Below are 12,738 nucleotides of genomic sequence, written 5' to 3' on the forward strand. Positions count from 1 at the left end.
AATCTGTTCAACTCTGTTTGAGAGCGTTTACCTTTGCTTGTCTCTATTTGCCTCTGTTTGCATCTGTTTAACTCTGTTTAACTCACTTTGCCTCAGTTTAACTCTGTGTGCCTCTTTTTAAATCTATTTAACTCTTTTTGCCTCTGTTTAACTCTGCCTCTTTTTCACTTTGTTTAACTCTGTTTCACTCTCTTTAAATCTGTTTGACTGTGTTTGCATCTGTGTGCCTCTGTATGCCACTGGCTAACTGTGTTTAACTCCATTTGCCTCTGTTTGCCTCTGGTTCAATCTGTTTAACTCTGTTTGCCTCTGTTTGCATCTGCTTGACTCTGTTTAACTCTGCTAACTCTTTTTAACTCTGTTTGACCCTGAACTCCTCTGTTTGCCTCTGTTTAACTCTGTTTGCCTCTGTTTGAATCTGTTAGACTCTGTTTAACTCTGCTTACTCTTTTTAACTCTGTTTGACCCTGAACGCCTCTGTTAGCCTCTGTTTAACACCATTTGCCTCTGTTTACATCTGTCTGCCTCTGTTTAACTCTGTTTGCCTCTTTTTCACTTTGTTTAACTCTATTTCACTCTCTTTAACTCTGTTTGACTGTGTTTGCCTCTGCTTGCCTCTGTTTAACTCTGTTTAACTCCATTTGCCTCTGTTTAAATCTTTTTAAATCTGTTTAACTCTATTTGCCTCTGTTTGCATTTGGTTGCCTCTGTTAAACTCTGCTAACTCGTTTTAACTCTGTTTGCCTGTGTACACCTCTGTTTCCCTCTGTTTAACTCGGTTTAAATCTGGTTGTCTCTGTTTGTCTCTGTTTAACTCTGTTTAAATCTGTCTGCCTCTGTTTAAATCTTTTTAACTCAGGTTGCCTCTGTTTAACTCTGTTTGCCTCGGTTTAAATCTGTTTAACTCTGTTTGCCCCTATTTTACTCTGTTTATCTCTGTTTGATTGCGTTTGCCTCTGTTTCACTCTGTTTAAATCGTTTGCCTCTGTTTAAATCTGGTTGCCTCTGTTTAGCTCTCTTTCCCTCTATTTGCATCTGTTTGCCTCTGTTTAACTCTGCTAACTCTTTTTAACTTTGTTTGCTTCTGTACGCCTCTGTTTGCCTCTGTTTAACTCTGTTTAAATCTGGATGACTCTGTTTGCCTCTGTTTAACTCTGTTTGCCTCTGTTTGCCTCTGTTTAAATCGGTTTAACTCAGTTTGTCTCTGTTTAAATCTGTTTGCCTCGGTTTAAATGTTTAACTCTGTTTGCCTCTATTGTACTCTGTTTAACTCTGTTTGATTGTGTTAGCCTCTGTTTCGCTCTGTTTAAGTCCGTTTGCTTCTATGTAAATCTGTTTGCCTCTGTTTAAATCTGTTTAACTCTGTTTGCCTCTGTTTAAATCTGTTTAATTCAGTTTGCCTCTGTTTAACTCTGTTTGCCTCTGTTTAACTCTGTGTGCCTCTTTTTAAATCTGTTTCACTCAGTTTACCTCTGTTTAACTCAGTTTGCCTTGGTTTAAATCTGTTTAACTCTGATTGCCTCTTTTTAACTCTTTTTGCTTCTTTTTCACTTTGTTTAACTCTGTTTCACTCTCTTTAACTCTGCTTGAATGTGTTTGCCTCTGTTGGCCTCTGTTTAACTCTGATTAACTCCATTTGCCTCTGTTTGCCTCTGTTTAAATCTGTTTGACTCTGCATCTGTTTGCATCAGTTTGTCTCTGTTTAACTCTCCTAACTCTTTTTAAATGTTTGCCTCTGTACGCCTCTGTTCACCTCTGTTTGCCTCTGTTTGCCTCTGTTTAACCCTGTTTAACTCTGTTTGCCTCTGTTTGCCTCTGTTTAACTCCATTTGCCTCTGTTTAAATCTGTTTGCCTCTGTTTAACTCTGTTTGCCTCTTTTTCATTATGTTTAACTCTGTTTAACTCTGTTTAACTCTGTTTGACTGTGTTTGCCTCTGTTTGCCTCTGTTTAACTCCTTTTAACTCCATTTGCCTCTGGTACCCTCTGTTTACATCTGTTTAACTCTGTTTAACTCAGTTTACCTCTGTTTAGCTCTGTTTGGCTTGGTTTAAATCTGTTTAACTCAGGTTGCATCTGTTCAACTCTGTTTGCTTCTTTTTCACTTTGTTTAAATCTGTTTCACTCTCCTTAACAAAAACAGAATTACCTGGAAAAACTCAGCAGGTCTGGCAGCATCGGCGGAGAAGAAAAGAGTTGACGTTTCGAGTCCTCATGACCCTTCGACCAGAACTCTCCTTAACTCTGTTTGTCTGTGTTTGCTTCTGTTTGCCTCTGTTTAAATCTGTTTAACACCATTAGCCTCTGTTTGCCTCTGTTTAAATCTGTTTAACACTGTTTAACTCTGTTTGCCTCTGTTTAACTCTGTTTAACTCTCTTTAACTCTGTTTGCCTCTGTTTGCATCAGTTTGCCTCTGTTAAATTCTGCTAACTCTTTTTAAATCTGTTTGCCTCTGTACGCCTCTGTTTGCCTCTGCTTAAGTCTGTTTGCCTCTGTTTTACTCTGTTTGCCTCTGTTTAACTCTGTTTAACTCTGTTTGCCTCTGTTTAACTATTTTTAACTCCATTTGCCTCTGTTTAAATCTGTTTGTCACTGTTTAAATCTGCTTAACTCTGTGTGCCTCTTTTTAAATCTGTTTAACTCTGCTTGCCTCTGTTTAACTTGGTTTGCCTCTTTTTCACTTTGTTTAACTCTGTTTCACAATCTTTAACACTGTTTGACTGTGTTTGCCTCTGTTTACCTCTGTTTACCTTTGTTTAACTCTGTTTAACTCCATTTGCCTCTGTTTGCCTCTGTTTAAATCTGTTTAACTCTGTTTAACTCTGCTAACTCTTTTTAACTCTGTTTGCCTGTGAACACCTCTGTTTACCTCTGTTTAACACTGTTTGAGTCTGGTTGCCTCTGTTGGCCTCTGTTGAACTCTGTGTGCCTCTTTTTAAATCTGTTTAACTCTGTTTGCCTCTGTACGCCTCTGTTTGCCTCTGTTTAAGTCTGTTTGCCTCTGTGTAACTCTGTTTGCCTCTGTTTGCCTCTGTTCAACACTGTTTAAGTCCATTTGCCTCTGTTTAAATCTGTTTGCCTCTGTTTAGCTCTGTTTGCCTCTTTTTCAATTTGTTTAACTCTTTCTCACGCTCTAACTCTGTTTGACTATGTTTGCCTCTGCTTAAATCTGTTTAACTCTGTTTAACTCTGTTTGCCTCTGTTTGCCTCTGTTTGCCTCTGTTTAAATCTCTCTGCCATTGTTTAAATCTGTTTAACTCTGTTTGCCTCTGTTTGCCTCTGATGCCTCTGTTTAAATCTCTCTGCCATTGTTTAAATCTGTTTAACTCAGGTTGCCTCTGTTTAACTCTGCCTCGGTTTAAATCTGCTTAACTCTGCTGGCCTCTATTTTACTCTGTTTAACGCTGTTTGATTGCGTTTGCATCTGTTTTATTCTGTTTAGTTCCGTTTGCCTCTGTTTAAATCTGTTTGCCTCTGTTTAACTCTGCTTGCCTCTGTTCAACTCTGTTTGACTCTTTTGCACTTAGTTTAACTCTTTTTCATTCTCTTTAACTCTGTTTGCCTCTGTTTGCCTCTGTTTAACTCTGTTTAACTCCATTTGCCTCTGTTTGCCTCTGTTTAAATCTGTTTAAATCTGTTTAACTCTGTTTGCATCTGTTTGCATCTGTCTGCATCTGTTTGCCTCTGTTTAACTCTGCTAACTCTTTTTAAATCTGTTTGCCTGTGTACACCTCTGTTTACCTCTGTTTAACACTGTTTGAATCTGGTTGCCTCTGTTGGCCTCTGTTTAACTCTTTTTGCCTCTGTTTAAATCTGTCTGCCACTGTTTAAATCTGTTTAACTCAGGTTGCCTCTGTTTAACTCTGTTTGCCTCAGTTTAAATCTGTTTAACTCTGTTTGCCTCTATTTTACTCTGTTTAACGCTGTTTGATTGCGTTTGCATCTGTTTCACTCTGTTTAAATCCGTTTGCCTCTGTTTAAATCTGTTTGCCTCTGATTAACTCTGCTTGCCTCTGTTCAACTCTGTTCAACTCCATTTGCCTCTGTTTAAATCTGTTTGCCAATGTTTAACTCTGTTTAACTCTGTGTGCCTCTTTTTAAATCTATTTAACTCTGTTTGCCTCCTTTTCACTTTGTTTAAATCTGTTTCACAATTGTTAACTCTGTTTGACTGTGTTTGCCTCTGTTTAACTCTCTTTGCCTCTGTTTAACTCTGTTTGACTCTGTTTGCCTCTGTTTGCATCTGCTTGCCTCTGTTAAACACTGCTAACTCTTTTTAAATCTGTTTGCCTCTGCACGCCTCTGTTTGCTTCTGTTTAACTCTGTTTGCCTCTGCTTAAGTCTGTTTGCCTCTGTTCAAGTCTGTTTGCCTCTGTTTAAGTCTGTTTGCCTCTGCTTGCCTCTGTTTAACTCTGTTTAAATCCAGTTGCCTCTGTTTGCATCTGTTTGCCTCTGTTAAACTATGCTAACTGTTTTTAAATCTGTTTTCCTCTGTACGTCTCTGTTTGCCTCTGTTTAAGTCTGTTTGCCTCTGTTTAAGTCTGTTTGCCTCTGTTAACTCTGTTTGCCTCTGTCTAACTCTGTTTAACTCTGTTTGCCTCTGTTTGACTCGGTTTAACTCTGTTTAAATCCATTTGCCTCTGTTTAAATCTCTTTGCCACTGTTTAACTCTGTTTAACTCTGTGTGCCTCTTTTAAAATCTGTTTAACTCTGTTTGCCTCTGTTTAACTCTGTTTGCCTCTTTTTCACATTGTATAACTCTGTTTCGCAATCTTTAACACTGTTTGACTGTATTTGCATCTTTTTGCCTCTATTTAACTCTGTTTAACTCCATTTGCCTCTGTTTGCCTCTGTTTAAATCTGTTTAACTCTGTTTAACACTGCTGGCATCTGTTTGCCTCTGTTTAATTCTGCTAACTCTTTTGAACTCTGTTTGCCTGTGTACACTTCTGTTTGCCTCTATTTAACTCTGTTTAACTCCATTTGCCTCTGTTTAAATCTGTTTACCACTGTTTAACTCTGTTTAACTCTGTGTTCCTCTGTACGCCTCTGTTTGCCTCTGTTTAACTCTGTTTGCCTCTGTACGCCTCTGTTTGCCTCTGTTTAAGTCTGTTTGCCTCTGTGTAACTCTGTTTGCCTCTGTTTGCCTCTGTTCAACACTGTTTAAGTCCATTTGCCTCTGTTTAAATCTGTTTGCCTCTTTTACAATTTGTTAACTCTTTCTCACTCTTTTTAACTCTGTTTGACTGTGTTTGCCTCTGTTTGCCTCTGTTTAACTCTGTTTAAAACCATTTGCCTCTGTTTGCCTCTGTTTAAATCTGTTTAAGTCTGTTTACCTCTGCTGCGTCTGTTTGCATCTGTTTGCCTCTGTTTAACTCTGCTAACTCTTTTTAACTCTGTTTGCCTGTGTACACCTCTGTTTGCTTCTGTTTAACACTGTTTAAATCTGGTTGCCTCTGTTGGCCTCTGTTTAACTCTCTTTGCCTCCGTTAAATCTTTCTGCATCTGTTTAAATCTGTTTAACTCAGGTTGCCTCTGTTTAAAGCTGTTGCCTTGGTTTAAATCTTTTTAACTCTGTTTGCCTCTATTATACTCTGTTTAACTCTGTTTGATTGCGTTTGCCTCAGTTTCACACTGCTTAAATCCTTTTGCCCCTGTTTAAATCTGTTTGCCTCTGTTTGCCTCTGTTTAACTCTGTTTAACTCCATTTGCCTCTGTTTGCCTCTGTTTAACTCTGCTAACTCTTTTTAACTCTGTTTGCCTCTGTTTGCCTCTGTTTAACTCTGCTAACTCTTTTTAACTCTGTTTGCCTCTGTTTGCATCTGTTTGGCTCTGTTTAAATCTGTTTGCCTCTGTTTAACTCCGTTTAACTCCTTTTGCCTCTGTTTAAATCTGTTTGCCTCTTTTTCACTTTGTTTAACTCTGTTTCACAATCTTTCACTCTGTTTGACTGTGTTTGCCTCTGTTTAACTCTGTTTAACTCAGTGTGCCTCTTTTTAAAACTATTTAACACTGTTAGCCTCTGTTTAACTCTGTTTGCCTCTTTTTCACTTTGTTTAACTCTGTTTCACAATCTTTAACTCTGTTTGACTGTGTTTGCCTCTGTTTGCCTCTGTTTAACTCTGTTTAAAACCATTTGCCTCTGTTTGCCTCTGTTTAACGTTGTTTGCCTCTTTTTAAATCTGTCTGCCACTGTTTAAATCTGTTTAACTCAGTTTGCCTCTGTTTAACGCTGTTTGCCTCGGTTTAATTCTGTTTAACTCTGTTTGCCTCTATTTTACTCTGTTTAATGCTGTTTGATTGTGTTTGCATCTGTTTCACTCTGTTTAAATCTGTTTTCCTCTGTTTAAATCTGTTTGCCTCTGTTTAACTCTGTTTGCCTCTGTTTAATTCTGTCTAACTCTCTTTAACTCTGTTTGCCTCTGTTTGCATCTGTTTGCCTGTGTTAAACTCTGCTAACTATTTTTAAATCTGTTTGCCTCTGTACGCCTCTGTTTGCCTCTGTTTGATTCTGTTTTCCTCTGTTTAAGTCTGTTTGCCTCTGTTTAACTGTATTTAACTCTGTTTGCCTCTGTTTAACCCTGTTTAAATCCATTTGCCTCTTTTTAAATCTGTTTGCCACTGCTTAACTCTGTGTAACTCTGTGTGCCTCTTTTTAAATCTATTTAACTCTGTTTGCCTCTGTTTAACTCTGTTTGCCTCTTTTTCACTTTATTTAACTCTGTTTCACAATTTTTAACTCTGTTTGACTGTGTTTGCCTCTGTTTAACTCTGTTTGCCTCTGTTTAACTCTACTTGCCTCTGTTTATATCTGATTAAATCTGTTTAACTCTGTTTGCCTCTGTACGCCTCTGTTTGCCTCTGTTTAACTCTGTTTGCCTCTGTGTAACTCTGTTTAACTCCGTTTGCCTCTATTTAAATCTGCTTGCCTCTGCTTAACTCTGTTTGCCTCTTTTTCACTTTGTTTTACTCTGTTTCACTCTCTTTAACTCTCTTTGACTGTGTTTGTCTCTGTTTGCCTCTGTTAACTCTGTTTAACTCCATCTGCCTCTGCTTGCCTCTGTTTACTTCTGTTTAACTCTGTTTAACTCCATTTGCCTCTGAACTCCTCTGTTTGCCTCTAACTCTGTTTGCCTCTTTTTCACTTTCTTTAACTCTGTTTCACAATCTTTAACACTGTTTGACTGTGTTTGCCTCTGTTTGCCTCTATTTATCTCAGGTTAACTCCATTTGCCTCTGTTTGCCTCTATTTAAATCTGTTTAACTCTGTTTTACTCCATTTGCCTCTGTTACCCTCTGTTTACATCTGTTTAACTCTGTTTAACTCCATTTGCCTCTGTTTGCATCTGTTTGCCTCTGTTAGCCTCTGTTTCACTCTCTTTTACTCCATTTGCCTCTGTTACCCTCTGTTTACATCTGTTTAACTCTGTTTAACTCCATTTGCCTCTGTTTGCCTCTGTTTGCCTCTGTTTTACTCTCCTAACTCTTTTTAACTCTGTTTGCCTCTGAACGCCTCTGTTTGCCTCTGTTTAACTCTGTTTGCCTCTGTTTAACTCTGTGTGCCTCTTTTTCAATCTGTTTAACTCAGTTTGCCTCCTCTTTAACTCTGTTTGCCTTGGTTTAAATCTGTTTAACTCTGTTTGCCTCTGTTCAAATCTGTTTGCCTCTTTTTCACTTTGTTTAACTCTGTTTCACTCTCTGTAACTCTGTTTGACTGTGTTTGCCTCTGTCTGCCTCTGTTTAACTCTGTTTAATTCCATTTGCCTCTGTTTAAATCTGTTTAACTCTGTTTGCCTCTGTTTGCATCTGTTTAACTCTGTTTGGCTCTGTTTGCATCTCTTTGCCTCTGTTTAATTCTGCTAACTCTTTTTAACTCGGTTTGCCTGTGTACACCTCTGTTTGCCTCTGTTTAACTCTGTTTAAATCTGGTTGCCTCTGTTTGCCTCTGTTTAACTCTGTTTGCCTCTGTTTAACGCTGTTTAACACTGTTTGCCTCTATTTTTCTCTGTTTAAAGCTGTTTGATTGGGTTTGCCTCTGTTTCACTCTGTTTCAATTTTTCTGCCTCTGTTTAAATCTGTTTGCCTCTGTTTAACTCTGGTTGCCTCTGTTTGCCTCTGTTCAAATATGTTTGCCTCTTTTTCACTTTGTTTAACTCTGTTTCACTCTCTTTAACTCTGTTTGACTGTGTTTGCCTCTGTTTGCCTCTGTTTAACTCTGTTTAACTCTGTTTGCCTCTGTTTAACTCGGTTTAACTCTGTTTGAGTCTGTTTAACTCTGTTTAACTCCATTTGCCTCCATTCAAATCTGTTTGCCACTGCTTAACTCTGTGTAACTCTGTGTGCCTCTTTATAAATCTATTTAACTCTGTTTGCCTCTGTTTAACTCTGTTTGCCTCTGTTTCACTTTATTTAACTCTGTTTCACAATTTTTAACTCTGTTTGACTGTGTTTGCCTCTGTTTAACTCTGTTTGCCTCTGTTTAACTCTACTTGCCTCTGTTTATATCTGATTAAATCTGTTTAACTCTGTTTGCCTCTGTACGCCTCTGTTTGCCTCTGTTTAACTCTGTTTGCCTCTGTGTAACTCTGTTTAACTCCGTTTGCCTCTATTTAAATCTGCTTGCCTCTGTTTAACTCTGTTTGCCTCTTTTTCACTTTGTTTTACTCTGTTTCACTCTCTTTAACTCTCTTTGACTGTGTTTGTCTCTGTTTGCCTCTGTTAACTCTGTTTAACTCCATCTGCCTCTGCTTGCCTCTGTTTACTTCTGTTTAACTCTGTTTGGCTCTTTTTGCATCTGTTTGCCTCTGTTTAATTCCGCTAACTCTTTTTAACTCTGTTTGCTTGTGTACACCTCTGTTTGCCTCTGTTTAAATCTGGTTGCTTCAGTTTGCCTCTGTTTAACTCTGTTTGCATCTGTTTAAATCTGTCTGCCACTGTTTCAGTCTGTTTAACTCAGGTTGCCTCTGTTTAAGTCCATTTGCCTCAGTTTAAATCTGTTTAAATCTGTTTGCCTCTATTTTACTCTGTTTAACTCTGTTTATTGCGTTTGCCTCTGTTTCACTCTGTTTAAATCCGTTTGCCTCTGTTTAACTCTGTTTGCCTTGTTTGCCTCTGTTTAACTCTGTGTAACTCCATTTGCCTCTGTTTGCCTCTGTTTAACTCTGCTATCTCTTCTTAACTCTGTTTGCCTCTGTTGCCTCTGTTTAACTCTGTTTAACTCTGTTTGCCTCTGTTTAACTCCATTTGCCTCTGTTTGCCTCTGTTCAACTCTGTTCAACTCTGTTTACCTCCCGTTGCCTCTGTTTAAATCTGTTTGCCTCTGTTTAACTCTGTTTGCCTCTTTTTCACTTTGTTTAACTCTGTTTCACTCTCTTTAACTCTGTTTGACTGTGTTTGCCTCTTTTTGCCTATGTTTAACTCTGCTAACCCTTCTTAACTCTTTTTGCCTCTGTACGCCTCTGTTTGCCTGTTTAACTCTGTTTAAATCTGGTTGCCTCTGTTTGCCTCTGTTTATCTCTGTTTCACACTGTTTGCCTCTGTTTAAATCTGTCTGCCTCTGTTTAATCGTTTTAAATCAGTTTACCTCCGTTTAACTCTGTATGCCTTGGTTTAAATCTGTTTAACTCTGTTTGCCTCTATTTTTCTCTGTTTAAATCTTTTTGCCTCTGTTTGCCTCTGTTTAAGTCTGTTTGCATCTGTCTACCTCTGTTTAACTCTGTTTACCTCTGTTTCAATCTGTTTGCCTCTGTTTAATCGTTTTAAATCAGTTTACCTCCGTTTAACTCTGTATGCCTTGGTTTAAATCTGTTTAACTCTGCCTCTATTTTTCTCTGTTTAAATCTTTTTGCCTCTGTTTGCCTCTGTTTAAGTCTGTTTGCATCTGTCTACCTCTGTTTAACTCTGTTTACCTCTGTTTCAATCTGTTTGCCTCTGCTTGCTCTGTTTAACTCTGTTTAACTCCATTTGCCCCTGTTAGCCGCTTTTAAAATCTATTTAAGTCTGTGTTACTCTGCTTGCCACTGTTTGCATCAGTTTGCCTGTTTAACTCTGCTAACTCTTTTTAAATCTCTTTGCCTCTGAACGCCTCTTTTTGACCCTGTTTAACTCTGTTTGCCTCTTTTTAACTTTGTTTAACTCTGTTTCACTCTCTTTAACTCTATTTGACTTTGTTTGCCTCTGTGTGCCTCTGTTTGCCTCTGTTTAACTCTGTTTGCCTCTGTTTAAATCTGTGTGCCTCTTTTTAAATCTGTTTAAATCTGTTTGCCTCTATTTAAATCTTTATGCCTCCTTTTCACTTTGTTTAAATCTGTCTCACTCTCTTTAACTCTGTTTGAATTTGTTTGCCTTTGTTTGCCTCTGTTTGCCTCTGTTTAACTCTGTTTAACTCCATTTGCCTCTGTTTGCCTCTGTTTGAATCTGTTTAACTCTGTTTTACTCTGTTTAGCACAGTTTGCAACTGTTTGCCTCTGTTTAACTCTGCTAACTCTTTTTAACTCTCTTTGCCTCTGAACGCCTCTTTTTGCCTCTGTTTAACTCTGTTTGCCTCTTTTTCACTTTGTTTAACTCTGTTTCACTCTCTTTAACTCTGTTTGACTGTGTTTGCCTCTTTTTGCCTCTGCTTAACTCTGTTTAACTCCATTTTCCACTGTTTGCCACTGTTTAAATCTGTTTAATTCTGTTTAACTCTTTTTACCTGTTTGCATCTGTTTGTCTCTGTTTAACTCTTTTTAACTCCAATTGCCTCTGTTTGCATCTGTTTAACTCTGTTTAACTCTCTTTGCCTCTGTTTCCCTCTGTTTGAATCTGTTTAACTCTCTTTTATTCTGTTTACCTCTGTTTGCATCTGTTTGCCTCTGTTTAACTCTGTTAACTCTTTTTAACTCTCTTTGCCTCTGAACGCCTCTGTTTGCCTCTGTTTAACTCTGTTTGCCTCTTTTTCACTTTCTGTACCTCTGTTTCACTCTCTTTAAATCTGTTTGACTGTGTTTGCCTCTGTTTGCCACTGTTTGCCTCTGTTTAACTCTGTTTAACTCCATTTGCCCCTGTTAGCCTCTTTTTAAATCTATTTAACTCTGTTTTACTCTGCTTGCCACTATTTGCATCAGTTTGCCTGTTTAACTCTGCTAACTCTTTTTAACTCTCTTTGCCTCTGAACACCTCTTTTTGCTTCTGTTTAACTCTGTTTGCCTCTTTTTCACTTTGTTTAACTCTGTTTCACTCTCTTTCACTCTGTTTGACTTTGCCTCTGTGTGCCTCTGTTTGCTTCTGTTTAACTCTGTTTAACTCCATTTGCCTCCGTGTGCCTCTGTTTCCATCTGTTTAACTCTGTTTTACTCTGTTTACCTCTGTTTGCATCTTTTTGCCTCTGTTTAACTCTGCTAACTCTTTTTAACTCTCTTTGCCTCTGAACGCCTCTGTTTGCCTCTGTTTAACTCTGTTTGCCTCTTTTTCACTTTGTTTAACTCTGTTTCACTCTCTTTAACTCTGTTTGACTGTGTTTGCCTCTTTTTGCCTATGTTTAACTCTGCTAACCCTTCTTAACTCTTTTTGCCTCTGTACGCCTCTGTTTGCCTCTGTTTAACTCTGTTTAAATCTGGTTGCCTCTGTTTGCCTCTGTTTATCTCTGTTTCACACTGTTTGCCTCTGTTTAAATCTGTCTGCCTCTGTTTAATCGTTTTAAATCAGTTTACCTCCGTTTAACTCTGTATGCCTTGGTTTAAATCTGTTTAACTCTGTTTGCCTCTATTTTTCTCTGTTTAAATCTTTTTGATTCCGTTTGCCTTTGTTTCACTCTGTTTAAATCTTTTTGCCTCTGTTTGCCTCTGTTTAAGTCTGTTTGCATCTGTCTACCTCTGTTTAACTCTGTTTACCTCTGTTTCAATCTGTTTGCCTCTGCTTGCTCTGTTTAACTCTGTTTAACTCCATTTGCCCCTGTTAGCCGCTTTTAAAATCTATTTAAGTCTGTGTTACTCTGCTTGCCACTGTTTGCATCAGTTTGCCTGTTTAACTCTGCTAACTCTTTTTAAATCTCTTTGCCTCTGAACGCCTCTTTTTGACCCTGTTTAACTCTGTTTGCCTCTTTTTAACTTTGTTTAACTCTGTTTCACTCTCTTTAACTCTATTTGACTTTGTTTGCCTCTGTGTGCCTCTGTTTGCCTCTGTTTAACTCTGTTTGCCTCTGTTTAAATCTGTGTGCCTCTTTTTAAATCTGTTTAAATCTGTTTGCCTCTATTTAAATCTTTATGCCTCCTTTTCACTTTGTTTAAATCTGTCTCACTCTCTTTAACTCTGTTTGAATTTGTTTGCCTTTGTTTGCCTCTGTTTGCCTCTGTTTAACTCTGTTTAACTCCATTTGCCTCTGTTTGCCTCTGTTTGAATCTGTTTAACTCTGTTTTACTCTGTTTAGCACAGTTTGCATCTGTTTGCCTCTGTTTAACTCTGCTAACTCTTTTTAACTCTCTTTGCCTCTGAACGCCTCTTTTTGCCTCTGTTTAACTCTGTTCGCCTCTTTTTCACTTTGTTTAACTCTGTTTCACTCTCTTTAACTCTGTTTGACTGTGTTTGCCTCTTTTTGCCTCTCTTTAACTCTGTTTAACTCCATTTTCCACTGTTTGCCTCTGTTTAAATCTGTTTAATTCTGTTTAACTCTTTTTACCTCTGTTTGCATCTGTTTGTCTCTGTTTAACTCTTTTTAACTCCAATTGCCTCTGTTTGCCTCTGTTTAACTCTGTTTGCCTC

Source organism: Carcharodon carcharias, chromosome 21 (genome assembly GCF_017639515.1).
Source record: "Carcharodon carcharias isolate sCarCar2 chromosome 21, sCarCar2.pri, whole genome shotgun sequence".
NCBI lineage: Eukaryota > Metazoa > Chordata > Chondrichthyes > Lamniformes > Lamnidae > Carcharodon > Carcharodon carcharias.